Source organism: Harmonia axyridis, chromosome 4 (genome assembly GCF_914767665.1).
Source record: "Harmonia axyridis chromosome 4, icHarAxyr1.1, whole genome shotgun sequence".
In the NCBI taxonomy this organism is placed as follows: Eukaryota; Metazoa; Arthropoda; class Insecta; order Coleoptera; family Coccinellidae; genus Harmonia; species Harmonia axyridis.
Window position 1 is genome coordinate 32911931 of NC_059504.1, and position 20767 is coordinate 32932697.

The 20767-nt window shown below is 34.4% G+C and overlaps 1 protein-coding gene across 1 annotated transcript in view; it reads right to left on the reverse strand.

The window, feature by feature from the left end:
- LOC123678486 (nuclear receptor coactivator 7) overlaps positions 1-18055 on the reverse strand; it is a 275490-nt gene extending 257435 nt beyond the window's left edge. Inside the window, exon 1 of the mRNA XM_045615528.1 lies at positions 17721-18055. The gene's annotated coding sequence lies outside the window, so the exon portion shown is untranslated. The remainder of the gene's footprint in view (positions 1-17720) is intronic.
- Positions 18056-20767: the final 2712 nt, after the last annotated feature.

Genomic DNA, 20767 nt, shown 5'->3' on the forward strand with positions numbered 1-20767 from the left:
CAGTCCTATCACCTTATATAAAACTGAAGGGGATCGAAAGAGATATTGTCTATTGCAAACTGCACAGAGGGCGCATTTTAGTGTATCTTCGAATAAGTGGATAAAAGCATTTACCTATATAATTGTATTACGATAAACACTGCCAACAGGTGGATAAGAACGTACCCCCGTTAAGCTAGCAGGACCACATTCGAATTTGCGATTTTTTTTTGGCCATAATTTTGGGCTCATTTTAGGCTAATTTATTACCCTATTCAAACATTTTTTGCTCCTGAATTGTCGGAGAAATCGCGGGTTCTGCTAGCTTAACGTAAATCTAGCAGAACCACCAAGCTAATAGATATCTTATGGAAAATCTGATTACACCATAATTTTAGGCTCTTTTTAGGCTCACGTTTGAACCCATCAGCAATGTAGTAGTAGAACTCATGAGATCTCGGTAATTTGAGGAGCAAAAAATTCCGGAATGGGGTAATTAGTTAGTTTGAATAGAGCCTAAAATTATGCCATAATAATTTTCTCCATATTCATCTGAGATTTACATTTTCCACGTACTGACGGAATTGGATGAATGTAGTAGTAAAACTCATGAGATCTCGGTGATCTGAGGAGCAAATAATTCCGGAATAGAGTAATTAATTAGTTTGAATAGAGCCTAAAATTATGGCGTAATCATTTTTTCCATATTCATATGAGATTTGCTGTTTTCACGTACTGACGGCATGGGATGAATGCAGTTGAAGTACTCATGAGTTCTCGGTTATCTGAGGAGCAAAAAATTCCGGAATAGGGTAATTAATTAGTTTGAATAGAGCCCGAAATTATGTCATAATAATTTTTCCCATATTCATATGACATCTGCATTTTTCATGTACTGACGGAATTGGATGAATGTAGTAGTAGAACTCATGAGATCTCGGTAATTTGAGGAGCAACAAATTCTGGAATGGGGTAATTAATTAGTTTGAATAGAGCCTAAAATTATGCCATAATAATTTTCTCCATATTCATATGAGATTTGCATTTTTCACGAACTGACGGAATTGGATGAATGTAGTAGTAGAACTCATGAGATCTCGGTAATTTGAGGAGCAAAAAATTCCGGAATAGGGTAATTAATGAGTTTGAATAGAGCACAAAATTATGCCCTTATAATTTTCTGCATATTCTTATGAGATTTGCATTTTTCACGTACTGCCGAAATGGGATGAATGCAGTAAAAGTACACATGAGTTCTCGGTAATCTGAGGAGCGAAACATTCCGGAATAGGGTAATTAATTAATTCGAATAGAGCCTAAAATTATTATGATATTCAAATTATTCTTAGGTGTTTATTTACGATTGGGTTCTGCCAGCTTAACCGTAAAGCTAGCAGAACCCAAGGTTTTTTAAAAAAAACGTAAATTTAGAAATTTCATAATGGGTTCAAACGTGAGCCTAAAAAGAGCCTAAAATTATGGTGTAATCAGATTTTCCATTCGATATCGATTAGCTTGTTGGTTCTGCTAGCTTAACGTTAAGCTAGCAGAACCTGCGATTTCTCCGACAATTCAGGAGCAAAAAATTTTTGAATAGGCTAATAAATTAGCCTAAAATGAGCCTAAAATTATGGCCAAAAAAAAATCGAAAATTCGAAAGTGGTTCTGCTAGCTTAACGGGGTTTAAGAACGTTTTCATTGGCGTGGCATATCAAACGAGTCGAATCATGTTGACGAAGATATAATTAGTTTATTCACCAAAAAAATGTTTAACATAGATAACAAAACAAAAGAATAGTTGAGATGTAAATAAACATTGAAGATGCAGAAGAAACTGGCGTATCAGTATATTGCGGTATAATATAATCAGATCTAGTACATGCGAATAGAATTCAAATTAAGAATGGTTCATTCTGAACTGGATCATTTCAATTTTTCAAAAATAACAAATTTTGTCACTCAAATTATTCAAAACGAAATCCGTGATCAGAATATTGTAGTTTTTTTCTTATTTGAATATTTCACCCATCAACCACTTGAGTTATTAGACAATTAGACACCACTTTAAGGAATTATATTTTGTATAATAATTTTTGGCTATATTCTATATCACACATAATATAACGTAAACTGTTAACGATTATTCCTATGTTGTGTCGGTCACGAAACTTGCTATCTGGGGCGATTTCAGGTATTCGATTGTTACAACCTCATCACCTCATCCTTTTTCAAATGTTGAAACAAAAGTTTTTTCAAAAGAATGGTCAAAATTCAAATAAGATGAAAATTGTGTTTTTCTTATTGTTTTAGGTTCATGAGTGCTCACCAAAATCAATTTCACTTATATTATTATGTGTATTATTGTATTAACACTTCTGAAAAAGTTCTCATAACTTACAACATAACATAACTTACCTCAATATGGTACCGCTATGACAATTTTTAGCATCAGAAATTAAATGTATTGTGAAACGGTATATTAAAAAATCAGGAAAATTATATTATATCAACATATTATATTAACAAATTATCTAATATGGCCTTTATTGAGTTGGTTAGATACAATTAACATAAGAAGAAAAAATATAATTCATATTATCAGCTAATTCAATCACAGGGTGGAGTTCAGATGGGTTATTCACTCCCCTTCTAACACTCAAACCTTAATATTTAAATATTCAAATGAAATATATATGTCTCACTATGACGAAATTTTGTCATTTTCATATTTTCATTTATTATGATCGAATAGTCTTGAACATGAAAAATGAGCAAATAGGTCTCCAATGCATCTTTGTGACTTGGAGATATTCTAATTGCAACTAAAATGTATCACTCGAAATAATTATAATGTGTAAACACCAATTCTTCAAAATTATAATATGAAATGAGTATATTTCAATTTTCATAATGAGTAAATGATATCTTCCAAGTTGCAATATCGTATGTTCAAACAAAATATAGCAGTATTCTTGAATCAATAAATTTATTCGTTCATTTTGAATATATCATTTATCTACTTGTATAGAGTATATCAGTATAATATATTTCTATGAAGTACTTATATGTATTCGGTATTCTATTTAATCATTCCAAGTATACCAAATTTCTTACTTTCCTTTTTCCGATCCAATATATAGGTACTTGGATCAAGTTTAATATTCCAAGAATGTAATATTTCTTGATTTGGGAATAGATTTTTTTCCGTGTATTGGTCCCTCTTCATTTAATTTTCGCATAATTTCTTGTGGCGCTCAAGTCGTTGATCTTGTAGTTATTATTGTTGATTTAACCTTAAAACGATCGACTTCCTGTCAATGTCGTTTTGAGGTTATATCAACAATAATTACAACAAGATCAAAGACTTTTGACAAAACAAAAAATTAAAATGATGCCGCTAAAATGTAAGGCGCCACCTTAAGGGTCCCATGCAGAGCCTGAGTCAATAACTCGTAAAGAGGGAGATCACGCCACATCTGGATATTTATGAGTATAATGTATTATGCGACACCTTTGATGGTTCTTGATGTTAATTAAATTTGTCGGTATTCCGAATTAAATCTCCTTAGGTCTTTTGAATTTCTACACATGTAATTTTTGTTGATCAAGCTTGAAATGCCGCCCTTGAATTTTGCCGCCCTAGGCGATCTGCTACCCTGCCTACCCTGGTACGATCTCAGTACAGTTTATAACGTTCGTTTTCCAGGATGGTCTCCGGTCGGTACTTGTAATATGGCATTTTTCAGAATGAATTAGTTTCAATATGGTTGCTAATTCTTGGTGTAGTATCGTTCCTACTGCATCGTGTCTCTCTTTATATTCATTTCTTGCAAACATTTGACATCCTCCCGTGATATGTTGGATTGTCTCATTCGTTGGACACCCATAACGGCATCGATCATCCATTTCTGGATACATAGCACCTGATGTGAGCCAATAGTTCGACGCTTCAATGTCGACATGATCCTGATTCACCTCATTGAAATGTCGTCCATGTAGGGGCTTTTCTCTCCATCTTTGCACTTTTTCTTGGATTGTCTGGTGGTTGTATGACAATTGCTCCTTGTGAAATTGTAAAGGTGTTGATTCGTCTGCTTCACACAATACTTTGTAGACCTCTGACGTGCCTGATTTGTCTTTAAAGTATGTTCGTAGGCATTAAATTTGCCTATGGGCAAGTTCCATGAGGTCTAGCAGACCTCTGCCTCTTCCTAGGTATTCATAAAGATCGTCCGATTTAATTGCTTCTATCTCCTGTCCATTGGAGAGAGCGATCGGTTCATCTTGGATTTTTCCACGCACTACGCTAATAGTACGACACTTGTCCAATCCGGATTTCATCCCCACGTCTTTCGAATAATTTTCCACCAGTTTGACCATAATTTGCAAATGGTTTTTGTTGCCTGTTACAAGTTTTAGGTCATCTATGTAAAGCAAATGATTGAGTGCAATAGTATTTCTATTTCCTTTGACATTGAAACCTTTTCAGTAGCATTCAGTTGTTTAGAAAGGGGGTTCAGCGCCAAGCAGAACCATAATGGACTCAATGAATCTCCTTGGAAAATTCCCCTTTTTATTGGAATCTCTTTAGTAGTTATGTTCGCCGTAGAGAGCAGGGCCGTCGCAAAGGGGTAGGCAGGGTAGGCGGTCGCCTAGGGCGGCAAAATTAAGAGGCGGCATTTCAAGCTTGATCAAGAAAAATCACATGTGTAGAAATTCAAAGTACCAAATGAGATTTAATTCAGTCATCAACAACAGGAAGGATCACCAATTCAAATAACATCAAAAACCATAGAGAGTCCGCATTATACATTACACTCATAAATATCCAAATGTGGCGTGATCCCCTCATAGTGCTGTTTACGAGTTATTGACGCTAAAAAAACACATGCACTCATCAGGCTTGTCGGCGTTCCCTTTATGTTGCCGAATTTTATGACCACTTGGGGTTCTGGATTATTTTCTTTTCAATTCCCTAATCACAATGTTGATTCCTCAGAATAGAATGCAATATATAAGAAAACGATTCCATTTATTAATTTCCAACAGATACTCCTCAAGAAATATAGGAAGTTTTATCATTTCATATGACATTCCATTATTTTATAATAGTCTTCATTTTTTATATCAAATTAACTAGTGTTGGGTGTGGGCGCATTCGAATCAGATAATGGTTCATCCGCATCATCCGATTGTTTTACTCGATAATTTAAAAAAAAAAAAAATTTTTCAAGCATTTTCTGATATCGAAACTGAGCTAGGAACCTGAAACTGCAGGGTCCACTCTAGAGGGGCGGCAAATAATGGAGGGCGACATTATTTACATTTACTGGAAGAACGAATCACATAATTTTTTTCATTAAAACGAATTTCAGTGATGATTTTTTTTTATCAAATTTATTAATCTTTAACATCTTTGTCATCATATCAAAGAAAAAAAAACGAAGGATCTGAAACCTGAACTCATTTCATATATTTTATCATTTATTTATTAGAATTCAGTTGAGCACGTTCATTATTTATTACATTCCACTTATCCTAAATCATCTATTGGATTAAAATTTGAATCCATAAAAAATAGAACGGTAGAAACGCCTGAGCAGGCGCTGGACCTCGATTATCCAATATTAATGTTTAGCATTCTGCAGAGTTCGCTTCTATTAGGGCGGCAAAATGGGTCTCTGTCTAGGGCGGCAGTTTGGCTAGCGACGGCTCTGGTAGAGAGTTCGATATACGTTCTACAATTGCACATTGCATACTTCAGAAAGTTTATTGTAACTGGATCGATCTTGTATATTTCCAAAATTTTTGTCAGCCATCCATGTGGAATAGAGGAGGAATTCTTATAGTCAAAATATGTCATAAAAAGATTTCTGTGTTTTTTGAAGGCTTGGTTGCATATGATGGAATCTATTATCAGCAGTTCCTTCGACCCTAGTGCATTCTTGGATCATTCTTTCTGCTGTGCTGTCATATCATGTTATTTGTCTCGCAATGTTTGTAGATACGAGATGCTAAACATGACGTGAGAATTTTATATATTGTTGGTAGGCATGTAATTGGTCTGTATTTTGATGGATCCGCTGTGTGTTGCAGATCCTTCGGTAGGAGGTAAGTGGTCCCTGTTGTTAAAAATTTGGGCATTTCCGTTGGATTACTTATAACACCATTTATGGTTTCAACTAGCCTGCCGTGTATACACCAAAATTTTTTCAACCAAAAAATGTGGATTCCATCTGGGTTATTATTATTATTATTTATTGAAAATAAGAGAGAAGGCAAACGCCTATACATCTCAGGTAACAATAAATTCAAAGAAATACATTGCTAGTGTGTGAGGAGTTCAGAACAATACAATCAAAAAGAGAAGGCAGGAAAAAAAACAAACAAATTAACATTGGAAATCACGATACAGTCAAGTGATGATCAAGACGATTTTTGAAAGCGTTTATTGACGGGGCACATACAACTTCACTAGGCAGTGCGTTCCAAGCGTGGAATACACGATTAGAGAAAGATGCTCTCGAACGGTACACTTGAAATTTACTATGGGAAGTAACGTCAGCCACCTTCACCTGAAACTGGTGATCCTGAAGAAAAGATTCAATCCATCGTAGGAGTCCACCCCTGACACCAAAATGTTTGAGTTTATGGAGAAGTCTATGCTGCACACGATTGATTGCACGCGAGAAATTTAAATATGCAACATCCAACGGGATATTTCGATCTACTGATTTAGTCCATTCATCAAAGGAAGGTATGCTTCGAGTAATGTGGAATGTTGATATTATCTATATTTGCGTTGAGAATTGACACAAAGGAGTCCCAGGCAAGTCAGCATCGATGCCAGAGTAAAAGTCCTGATCCCAATCCATCGACAACAAACTCTGGTTCTGGTGATCAATAATGTTTTTCCTTCTCTTACTACAAGTGGTCTTCGGGTGGCATATAAACTGTATATTAGCTGTTATTACTGCGTGGTCTGATCTCCCGATAGGATCATGAAGAGTGACCTCATTAATAAAGGCATCATCATCCGTCAGCAATAGGTCGAGAGTGGACGGAGTCTGGCCAGGTACGAATCTGGCGGGACTGTTAACAAGATGAGATAGACCTGTATCGTCTAGCTCTCTAAAGTTAAAATCCGCAGCAAGAATTATATTCTTCTTGCAATTTGAAAAGGGGGTGAAGTGCTCGAAGAGAAAATCGTCTGAAGGGGAAGGAAGAGGACGGTATATGCAGCCTATAGGCAGAGAATTCAGGAGAAGACATGTCCAAAAACACACTATCGTTGGCAGGCACGTCAAAACTACTGACCCTGACATCGAAGCTAGTACACAACTATTTCACAACATAAATGCAAACGCCTCCGTAACTAATGGCGCAGTCACTCCGAAACAGTCCGGTATTTCTGGACGGAACCAGGTTTCCGTGACGAGTATGAAGTAGGGTCTGAAGTAGTCGTATTGGACGATTCTTAGGAGGAAAATGATATGATCGAAAATTTGATTAACTGTAATAATGTCCTGCTCAATTGCGTTCGATTCCGGAACACTTCGAATTATAATGTTGTGAAACCTCCGTACCCGCTCCATAATTTCAGCTGTGTCCACTGGAGTGCATTTCTCGTTAGAAGGACGAGGATCCGCACCCAGTTCAGAAATATCTTTTTTTACCTCAGATAGGTAAGAGATCACATCAGATAGTTCCGACTCATACCGTTCCAGCCTTTGCTCATGTTGGGTTAGTATTTGCTCATGCTCGGTAATTGAAGATGTGCAACGAGAAACTTCAATTTTCAGATTACGCTGGATATCTTTCATTGTAGCAATATCATTTTGAATAGCCATGATGTTAGTTGATAGACAATCCAATTTCTCCATTATGAGTCGAAACTCACGCATCGTGAGTGGAGCTCATCGGGGTTAGAACTCGATTTGGACTGCTTACTAGCGTCGTTGGTGGCCAAGTTGGGTGAAGGGTTCCGCTTATTCCTTCGGGAGGAGGTGCAGTAAGTGCAGGACTATACAAACCTCTTCTTTTAACCACGTAGCTCATCAAACGTTAAGAAAGACTGATACGAAAAATGTCATCGAAAGCCGCCCCTCTTCTAGAAAATATGTCAAGTGTCCATCCTACAAACTTTTCCGGAGTGCCATTCAATCCGGTTCATATTCGAAAGACATAAAGAAAGGTCACGTAATTCTCCTAAGTAGGCGAAAAATCTCGAAATGAGTATTGATTCAGACGTGTCCTTGACCTTGTCCGTTTTTCCATGGCTTGCTTCTGGAAGGACAGACAGGGATGGATTCAGAACTGAAACCTACAAAAACTCATATTTGAGAAACATAGAACGCAATTTGAAAAGTAGAAATCATATTGTTCGACATGAACTAATTCAACTGAAAGATCCTAATCCAGCCCTGGAAAGATTACGGACTGAAGTGTACCCCCGTTCGAGTCTTCCCTCGACCGTACGTCTTTTGGAGGATCGTTCTTTTTGTTGTCTTTCTTCGAGGGAACCCATATAAGAGAATAGATCGGTTCTGCAATACTTTATATCACCACAGGCCATCGTAAAGCTGCTTGAGAGTTTAAGCCTGTATAACAGATGGAAACCTTGGGTTATAGAAAAGAAAGTTGTATTTTTCCGCTAAGTGACCTTATGCTCATCAGCTCATCTGGAAGAAAATACGTTTCATGTTTCAGATGTATTGTTCGTTCACTTTATTATCGCAGTTTTATTATCATTATTTGCTTCTTTCGGTGTATACATGTTTTTCAATGAATTTGCAAAAATTATTACCAAAGAAAGCTCAAGGAATTTCTTTTACTGGGATAATAAATTTGGCAGATTTGAATGATTTGTTTTCATTGTTGTTGATTCTCATTTGTGATCAATATCAATGTCTTTATTTTTTTATGAAAACCTGATTGCTCTTTCTTTCAACTTGACTAATTCTTTATCGGTTTAGATTTTTGTTGCTAAATTGCCACAACTGGCTTCATCTCAAGTGCACTTTGCTATTATTACAATCGATATCACACAATAATTGAGAATATTGTTAGCAATATTTTCATAAATTTCAAAGGAATTTCTGAAAAGTTGGACAACCCTTGTATAATTGAAATATTCTGGCTTCCTCCAAGTGACTTTGGATATACTTTATACCTTCCAACGAGGAAATTGCACCTTGGAAAATTTCTAGCCTCACCTAAAGATTCCGTCAAAACTTTTACCTGAGAACAATTATATTTTTTATACAGGGTGGTTTAGATTTTAGTTCAATAACGTTGCGTTCGATAAAACAACTTTTTCATGAAAAAAATTCCACATAAACATATATCCTAACAAGATTCATTTTCGAGATACAGGTTGTTAAAGTTTGAAAAAAAACAGTTTTTTACCTATAACTCTAGTATTATTCTTCTGACATTTTACATTCTTTGTTACTGTTTTCAGGTACCGTTATCGAGATAAACGAGTAAAAAGCAAACACAAAAGCTATAAAATTTATTTTTAAAATTTTCCCATTGCTGATAACTGAAAGTACAAAAATTGGCGTAATTCATTATAACACTTTCAGATGGCATTTAATCGAACATTTCAGTAAGAACATGCATCAGACACTTTTCACATATTTTGAAATTTGAAAAGTGCAAACTACGCCATTACTGAAAATGGAGCGATACAAGCTTCAACAACGCATCGAAATTGTTGATAAACACTACAAAAATGGTGTAGTCACATTCACAGTTCGCAAAACTAAAACACTTTTAAGTTTCGGGTCTTCATGGTGCTACTTCTCGGATGGCAATAGTAGAATTAACAGGTGAAAAAATTCGAGCTTTTAGGATAAGTTAGTAATGTGAAGAATTGAAACCGTATGTGTCGCTCAAAAACAACTGAAAATAATGCTGCTTTAGCCCGTAGTGTTGACAAAAATCCAGGTTTGGTAGATCGTGCTATCAAGCGATTCATGATTTTTTATGGACGGAATTGTGAGATATTGATATGGATGACGTTTACTTTCAACAAGACGACGATACGTGCCAAACAAACAACGGAACGATCGCAAAATCTTTTTGAAAGAAAAGTTTTCTGGCCGTGTTATTTCTCGAAGAAGTGATCAGAATTGACCATCGATATCTTGTGATTTAACACCTTTAAAATATTTTTTTTGTGAGCATGTAAAAGATAAGTAATATTTCAATCCTCCACAATCGATTCAAGACCTCAAAGATGGAAATCGTGAAGTTATCGGGCACATAAGACATAAGTGCAGCCGCAAATGTGAGAATTGGACATGAAAAAATTCATGAAAAGGATACAGTGCTGAATCCGTAGCTGCGGCGGCACTTTGGCTGATATCGTTTTCCATCGTTTAAAGCATCTTCCTAGGTAGGTACCTTCCTCCTTACATTTAATTTCTCTAATAAAGTACTCGTTTTTTCTTTAATATCAAAATTAAAACCTCTAATTGGAAATTGACATATAAATTGTTTTTCTTTCCAACAATCGTACATTTGACATTCTACATTAATTATCTTCCAGGAGAATTCTGAGTACACAACGATCGGAAAAATTTGCCAGCATAACCTCCTTTTTTTTACTTGATGTTGTTTACTATTTTGTTGACGAATTTATCAGACATCAAATCATTAGTCATAAGGGCGCAATTAGCTAATGCACGAATGAGCGCTTGAATGCCCCAAACTTCAGTGCTATTCTCATTTTTTTTTTATATTCTGCTCCAATTTTCTATGGTTTTAAGAAGCTATCAACACGAAATGTGCACGAAACTTGATATTGTATTTCTTGTTATACACCCAAAATATTGAGTTTTTTTCGAAATTCTCCTTGAATTTTATATATCGTTAAGCGATCAATATGAAATATTGCACAAAACTTTAAATTGTTTTTAGTATTATTTAGGTTATCTGACTAACACCGAAAAAAGTAAGGGGTGATTCTGTGATGAAAAGCAAGGTGGGTATTTGTTGTAAAATTTTTCGAAAAACCTCCCCCCGGAAAAGTTATTCCCCTCCGAAGATTAACGAAATAAAATTGTTTTTCTTTTTGTTTTCCACGTTCATTGAGCTCAAGACACGAAACTTGATGAATATTATTGGTCAATAAAACTACACATTTCGGAATTTTTTCTCAACCCTGAAGTATGCTTAGAAGAGGTTGAAATGGTCAACCTATAAAATATAACGTAATTTATTTACTAACATTTTTATCTTTTACAAGAAAAACATAAATGTATAGCAAGCTCATGTTGAAAAACATTTTTTTGAACAAGAGCCTACCAAATAATGCTTCTACTAGGTTAAGGCTTTTACAACTAAAACAATAGTGTACAAAAAAATACATGTTGAATCAGGCGCGGATCCAGGCCCCACTTTTGGGGGGGGAACTTTTAGATACTCAAAACACTGAAAATGTGGATCCCAGACACTTCCGCCATTTTGGGACGTCATTTTTTTCATCGTTTTTTTGCCGTTCATTAATATGGGTTTTCACAAAATGTATTGAAGGTGAAATTCTTCATGATATTGTAATTATTCGATCCTTCGTATGTCAAATTCTAGGGCAAAATTTAAGAGGTGCCTGGGCCATTTGGGGGGGGGGGAACGTTCCCCCAGTTCCCCCCCCGTGGATCCGCGCCTGTGTTGAATATCGACAATACAATTATAATATTTGTTGAAAATTTTTTTATTAATCTTCGGAGGGGTGTAAGGTGTAAATTTTCCGGAAGAGGTTTTTCAAAAAATGTTATACCAAATACCCACCTTAATTTTCATCACAGAATCACCTCTTCCATTTTTTCGGTGTTATTCGGATACACCCTGTATATTATTGTTTTGAAATCAACAGGAAAACAAAATGTCGTACGGCCATATATTTAAGAAACCTCTAGTGCTAGTCCGATTATGTCCAGTATTAAACTCAATCCCAGCATTCCCAATTCGTACCTACCCTGAAAATTTCAAATTTCTAGGACTCTCCATTCGAGTTATCATAACTGGTAGAATCGAATTTGAGGACAGCTTCATCATCAGTGAGTCGAAACTAATTTTTAGCACAGAATTCTATAAAGACAGACATTGCAATGAAATTCTTTCTTACATGCGCCAAGTCTACCCTTGGAGACCACCGAACTGCATACATTATTGGCAATGATACGTCTTGATATTGTAGATATCAAATTCGGGATGAAGAGATGAAATCTCATTAGTTAATTTAACATATTAGATGCGATCATTTTGAACAATATCACTCTGAGAAAAGGGAAGTACAAGTAGACATGTTCGGAATGATTCGGTTTGGTATCTGGATTTTAAATGTCATTCAATACATTTTTTTGTTCACGCGAATACTATTTATTTTAGAATGAAAATTCTTCTGCGGATACCACAGACGAAAAATGTGCAAAGGTAAGGGATAATTCTCCTCTTCTTTCTAATTGCACTGTTTGTGGAAGGAAAGAAGGAAAATCCTTATGCGTTATATATAAATTATTATAAATTTTTAACACATTGATATTACATTGTAATATATCAATTTATCGGCAAGGGTGCAATTGAGGAATGAATGATGAAAGCTCGAAAGCTCCAGAATTCTCATCAGTACTTACCCCCTTTTTTTCGATACTCAGCTCGAATTTTCTTTGGTTCTGACGAGACTATCAGCACGAAAACTTGCTCGAAGCTGGAAATTGTTAATTCCCAAATAGAAGCAAAATTTCTACTCGGTCAGTTCGGTTGTCACCGAAACAATAGGTTTTTTTATATTCTGCTGCCTGAATTTTCCTTGGTTCAAATCACACTATCAACAAGAAATTTTACACAATGCTTGAAATTATTACTCTACATAATATATTACACTCGAAATCGAAATCTCAACCAGAACATTTTGTTGTTGTTTTGGGTATTTATTTTCCAATATTCTTCTAGAAATATGGTTATGCTTGTGATCAGTTTGAAATTACCTACGATGCTTGAAAATGCTATTTTATATTTACATTCAAAATCTCAACTGAGTCGGTTTTGTAAAATTCCGCATAGAGCTTGAAATTGCAAAATGCAATGCAAAATTCAAAAGAAAACCTAACCTGTGATGATCTGACAAATTGAAACACTGTAAACTGAATGATAGATTACTCAATATGCGCGGAAGTAACTATACAGTAATGTCAACCTAGTGAAGAAAAAATGGACAGACTTTTTGAACTTTGAACTTTTTGAAAATATTTTTTGCATTGAATGTGGACTGAATTCGAACTAGCCATCACAGTTAAATGTTTAAGCATGTTTAATCTCACCCATTTTCATCCATATCTAATGAAAATTCAAAAATTAATGAATCTCTAGCATTGATTTATATTAGAACTGACGTTTTCTTTTTATTGAATTTTCAGTACTAAGTCTCCTGTACTTTGAAAGAATATTGTGATCAATTCAATATTTGCATATTATTCACAAATTAAAGTTATAAAACCTTACATACTGCAACAGAAAAATTCAAAATTTCAGCGATATAGTAACATCTACGAAATAATACGTGATAAAAACACCATTGATAGAATTATGAAATTCGAGTGCACATTCGCAGGAATGAAAAATGTCCCTGAATTTGATAGCTGGCATCAACTAACACTATTGTCGTGTATTCAATAATGAAACGAATCGTGATATGCGCCGTTTCATTCGAACAAAACAGAAATTCAGACGAAATGAAATAAATATAGAATTCCAAGAAGTTTGGAAAAAAATTTCTCTAATTCTGTGGTTATTCAGTTCATTCTTCCACATCTTGTAGAACAAAATCGTGCGAGAATATATTAGAAACGCACAGTTTTCATGGTTATATTTTATAATTATATGTTGGTACTCCGAACTTTCCGCCACGGCTTTATCTGTCAATTCATCAATTTGCCTTAAAGAAATCAGTTCTGCCAACCAACATTTTTCAATGCAAAAATCACTAAATGATATTTATGGAAATATTTCATTGATTTCGATAAAAATGCAATGAATTAGAGAAAATAATGTATAATACTCGTACAGAAGGCTCATTCTAACACTCGTTCTTTCAAAAACTCGCCACTTCGTGGCTCGTTTTTGAATTTTGAACTCGTGGAAGAATATGAATGCCTTCTGCACTTGTATTATGAATAACTATTCTGCTTCAATAATTCCGAATATGAACGGAAAGGCAAAACAAAAAATACTAATTCGATATAGAAGTAGAAAATAGGTACATATATATTTTTCATTCTAAATTCTTGTATCGCTCCCAAAGTAAGGTCCTCCCAAAATAATACATTCAGCCAACAAATAATATAAGTAATCACATCAGAACATTGTTTTTTATCGCTTTCTGGATAAATTAAACAACAACGGTATCTGTTGCCAAGGCTGTAGGTCTTGTTCCGAGTGCTAAATCACTCAAGTCTATATAATAATACATTTAATTCCACAAAAATTGAGAACAGACAATAAGAAAATTGCGATATATTCATCAACAAAACTACTCACTTATTAAGTAAAAAAGTATACTTAGTACAATTTTTTATTGTAATGCTGTAGGTATATTCTAGTATCCACAGAAACTGATGTAATAGTTAGAAATATCACTATCGCATCACTTTTGTTTTTTCGAGCGGTTCTAGTGATACGATCTTCCATGAACATTCGATTGAAAATTTCAGACATACAAACTGAATTCCAATATAGCCAGATCTGTAGTTGAAAAAATACCAGGAATTTTTTTCGATATTCTGCTTGGATTTTCTGTGGCTCTGACAATGCGTTCACCATAAAATTCAACATAAAGCTTGAAATTGTTGATTTACACCTTCACGCCATTTCACCAGTCAGATTTGGTTTTTTTCAATATTCCGCTTGAATTTTTCATGGATCTGATGAAGCAAACTACACGAAATTTGAAAGAATAATTTTTCATTTATCCACATGAAAATCTCAACTTGAACGGATCCATTTTCACAGAAAATATTTTTTCAGAATACATTTCGAATTTTTTCTAGTTTTAGTTACGCAATCAACATGAAAATTTCGATGAATAGTGGAATTGTTTTTTTTTACAATGCAAATTTTCATCTCAACCTTATCTGAAGTTTTTGAATTATCAAGAACATTACAGTATTCGGGATTCCAATCTACTCTAATTCGAGAAATACAGACATCATGACGAAAAGATACAGCGCTCTGTTCAGGGAACAAACACTCAAAATTGATGAGATCGTGGAAAAACCGCTATGACTATTATGAACCTTATGCATTACAGATTTCTCTTTTAATTTCTCCAAACAATTATCTTCAATGGTAAAACAATATTTGTAATATTTCTGACCACAAATTCATTTCCACAAATCTGATTATTATTGAAAAATCCCATAAGATATAGGTATTCATTACAAAGTTCTTATAAAATTGCAAAACATGCAAGTGATGAACACATGATATGGAGTATTGTGAACTAAATGACAGATTTTCAAAATCCTCCTGAGTATAGAGGACAGTTGTACCAAATAATTATTTTGATTTTTGAATAATCGAATTCTGGTGATTTCTCTGGGGAATATAAATATAATACTAGGAATTTCATATACACCATCAAGAAATAAATTACTAATTTCAAGATGAATCATTCATTCGTGAATTCCAAAATACAGACAAACATCTGAAAGACTAAAAAAATATCATCCTAAGGCTGCTGCCGCACAACCTATTTCACTTATAATTAATTTATTCAGAGAATGATGAGAATTCTGTGTTGATCCCGTGATTATAGAACAGTTTTGATCAAAAATCATCCTTTGCCTTATACAGCTCGATATCCAATCCTTTTTTTCGGAAATTACGTTTGACAAGAGCAAAGTGATTTTTGCATCAGATGATTCAAAAGGTTATGAATGACAACAAATTTCAGAAGAACACTCAAGGCGTCTTAGTTATAACCTTTCAAGGGCTAGTTCATTAAAAATTGAATATATTCGGGCATCGCTTCCAAATCGAAATTCCAATGAAATTTCGAAAAGTTCATTACTACACTGGGATAAACTCATATTGCAAAATTATGTATAATCTCAGAAATAAGATTATCCTCTCAATAGCGACTAAAAAAGATATTTTTTGTCTCCGAATTTCCATTATGGAATAAACCAATCGCTGAAAATAATTTAAGACAGAGTAATATCTTAAATTTGCACCATTTTCATTCTGTTATTCATAATTCTTTACTGAAGTGTATACCAATGGAAATATTTTAATCAGTGATTATGAAAGAAATATGATGAAAGCATATTTTTCTCAATGAGATATTGCGTCGTATCAGGGATATTCGTGTTCAGAATACAATACCATATAGAAATGCTTGTATTCATTTATCAACGATAATTTTAATTTTCCATTTTTAGTGCATAATGTTATTTGCTGGAGAATGGGATATTTAGGTCAAAAAAGATGAAAGGGGATTATTATTATAATATTCCCATTCGAACGTTTCTACTTATATATGTATGTCTTACTTCAAAGTCATACCGTATTATAATTGGACATTCATGGAGATGTAATTAAAAGGAAGGTGCTCTCAGTTCATTTTTGTTTTGTGAAATATACCTACTACTTAAACAAAAAAATAAAAAGGAAATTCGAATTTGCGTAGCCAGACTCGATATTTTTGTAGAGTGTGATATATTGTTTAATTCGTAATTTTTTTCTTTATTATCCCATAAGGAGAACCAATATGGCGTCCATAAAAAAAATTGACTATCGCGTCTCTGAAACAATGAAAAACAGAAGAAATCTGAAGACACCTTTAGAATAATGGCTACAATATACTCTGTATACATAAGTGAAACCTCAATATAAGTATGTATGAACATGTACATGAACTTCGCGCAAGGTTTATACTGACTTAAGTACTCAAAATGTTTCCCATAATAATAAACCCATACATTCTATTTTGTTGATATATTACTTAATTAAAGATACCTATTATGTGAGATTGTGATTGTTTTTCAGCGATAAAGCCCTCTGAAGAACAATAGCGCACAAAATAATACATAAATAAAATCAAATTTTCAATAAGTAATGTGCAAATAATGGAAATTATTCGCTCTACATTAACCCTTAACTTTCGGGATAATATGACTTAAAAGGATCGAAAACATCGTTTTCGTTTATATTTCCATGTACATAGTTGAATTGTAATTTTTTGTTGGTGCCAGTAAGTGCATTTTTATGCTTGACTGGCATCCAACGTACAACCAGCAAAGAGTATTTTCATGCTAGGTGAAGAGTGTCTGCGAAACTGCATGAGGGTAGCAAGAGACCGCCCCTTCAACAACCTTGACCTCCAAATCAGCTGAATTTCCGATTCGATGCTTCTGCCATCTGAATTAATAACGTTTAAAATGGCAATTACAATTATCTAGGTCACAAATTTACTACATCGACTAAGCACGTAAAACTTGAAACAACAGGCAAGTGGACTGATATACGACAAATAAAAAAAGCATGTCAAACAGATACAATGCGGCTGGCAGGCAGATTAAAAATTGATGGTCTCATCAAAACCCAACGGTCGTGTCAACCAGCAACCATCATCAATTTTTTAATGAGTACTTACCGTCTTCAATTCGATGTTATATAAAGATAAACAATGAGAATTCTCAAGAAGGAAACATAAGATTTTACGAATCGATACTCACATATTTGAAGTTTCTCTTCGTAACCAGGTGGATTTTGTTCGATTTCGAGTCTATTCTTGGTCACCCGGTAATGTAGCACTGATTAACACACGTTTAAAAAGCATAGTTCGATATCTTTTGAAAAGGGGTTGGATGACAGTCAAAACAACTGAAAGTCAGCTGGGTTTTCGACTGAATCAATTACATTTTCGTCGCGAATTGCTGTTGGCAATATGTTTATTTCCGAAATTACCTGACAGTTATCACAAACAATATAAAAATGATCGATATTCGATATTCAAAGGGACTCATAGAAGTTGTTACCGCACATATACAAACCTCTCGGTACTTTTGACAGACTTCACAACTTCGCAGTGTTATTTCTTGAGTGCACGCATGTGCTGGCCAAATTGATTTTCAGACGGAGAAGTATTGTTGACTAGGTTGGGCTACCTGATTCAAAGCGGAAAATTAGTTCCAGACTTTTCCAGGAAATCTCTAGACATAAATCGGAATTTTTATGTTTTTCGTTCACAAATTCTTAATTGCTTGGGTTGGATGTAATTATTGTTGAATTGGAAACAGGTTTGACTGTCGATTGAGACCGCTTTGAATCGCATAGGTGTTTGTTTTGTTGCTTACTTACAAATCGCTTAACCTCACTCCCTGGTTTAGTTGATTTAAGCATTTTTTACATTTAAAAATAATATTTGCGGGATCTCGTCTGGCTTGATTGTCTAAATATAACGAAACACGCAAAATATGTGGGCAGGTAAACAATTCATAATTCTATCGCATGATTTGTTTTTATAAAGGATAGGCATTTTTCATTAAATTTCATGCGAAATTGTCATTAGCAAAAAAAAATTATTTTATGGATTTTTCCTGAGCATTTAACAAGAACTAATTACCTATATAGGTACCGACATGTATTCTTCATAGATTTCATATTTCCATATCGTATTGTTATCAATTTTTCTAACGTAATATTTCTGTATTTTTGAAGTAGGTACCTCTATTGAAGTGTAATTGTAGAACAAAATTCCATTCATTGATAGATTAGATTAAAATAAGACGTTTTAAGTTTCGAGTGTTCTACAAATAATATTTTCAGCTTTAAAAATGTGTCTTGATATAGGAGGGTCGGTGCGATATATCAACCGATTTTTGTACCAAATTTCAATCCTATATCCTTTTAGTTTTCATGAGAGCTCTAAACTACAAACGTTTTTTCTGTTTCTGATTCTACAAATGTATGTCAAAACGTTACATAAGATTTTTCTTTGAAAATTTTTTAAATATTCATCTTTGTGAGTGAACAACCAAAAATGAATCGGAAAACCTATATGATATGTAGTTACTGCCACAAAATATTCGTTTTGTGCAATTTTTTGGTGAAATAGCAACGTATTATTTCATATATATATTATTTTATATCTGTAATTTTTTTTTAAACTGATAATAATGGATTCAGACGATCAAGACTAGATTTAACGTAAGTTTGTCAATCCCGTTTAATTTTTTCATTGTAAAATCTTTTGGCTTGACGAAAAAAATTCGCCTACACGCACTTACGATCCGATAGAATTTGACGAATCAGATTAGTCTAAGAAGCTATATTCTGCATCAACGGAATACCTGTACATAATAATGTCTAGGAATAAAGAAAAAACTGGTGACTTTTGAAGGGACCAGCCTTCTTGGATTTTCAAGAGATTACTGGTATAGTATATCCAAAGTCACTTGGAGGAAGCTGAATATTTCGATTATACAAGGGTTCTCTTAGTTTCCAGAAATTTCTTTAGGGCCAGTGAATTTATTGCCTAACAATACTTTCAAATAAACCCCGGTATTTAGCGGATCGCGGTATCCACTCCAAAGAGACAAGTATAGCCAAGCGTTTTTATGGACTAGTTCAAGGGACTTTAGATATACCATACATCATTTTATTTCCGCAGCTTTTTCTATGACGATGACATCAAATTTCTTATTATATTGAATTGTGGGACATTTCACGATGCTTCGCTACAAAAAACACCATTGATGATTTTTCCTTTGAAAATATAACCAAGAAAAGTTCACAACAAAGGGTTTTCCAATAAGAGGTTTCATTTTGTATAACCCTATATCTGGGCAGCCGTCACCTTTGAAGTTGTAATATTTTGACATTTTACAAGTAAAACTACGCCTTTACTGAAAATAGAATGATTCACGCTTCAGCAACTCGTTGACATGGTTAAAATTCACTACAAAAATGATGAAAATTTTGTAGTCAAAAGTAAAGCACTTCTCAGCCGACAATAGTGAAACTGATGGAAAAATTTAAGCTGTTGGGACAAGTTTGTAATGGGAAGAATCGAAACCGTGTGCATATAGTGTTGACGAAACTCATATTTGTCGATTCTTCATCAATCTTAGGAATTAGGCATTCCACAAACGACATTCCACCGTATTTTGCATAGGGACTTAGGTCTTAAGTCTTTTTAAATTCTGTTCACTCAATACCTCCAGCCGGTCCATCTGTAGCAACTTCGTATCTTCGTTGATTGGGTCCTTGAAATGCATCAAAATGATGAATTTTTCAAAAAAAACATCTTCGGTGATGAGGCCAATTTTCACATCCGAGGCTACGTTGATGAGCATATTTGTTGTATTTGGGGTTCGGAATGATTGTTGAAAAACCTCTCCATCCTCAAAGTGTCACTTTTTAATGCGACTTGACTTAATGAGGCCGGTGCAACTGTTACGGCGAATGAATTGTGCTATCGGGGTATGATTCATATTTATGGCCGGAATTGGAAGATGTTGATGTGTACGACGTTTATTTTCAACGAGAGGGCGCTGCATGCAACACAAGCAACGAAAAAATCACAATTTTGCGACAAAATTTTCCTTGACGTGTTATTTATCGAAGAGGTAATCACAATTGGCCACCGAGATCTTGAGATTTAATACCTCAAGAAATTTTTCTTAGAGGCCACGTGCAATATAAGGTCTATACCAATGCTCCACCATCGGTTCAAAACCTTGAAGATGTAATTCGTCAAATTATTGATCACATGCAGCTT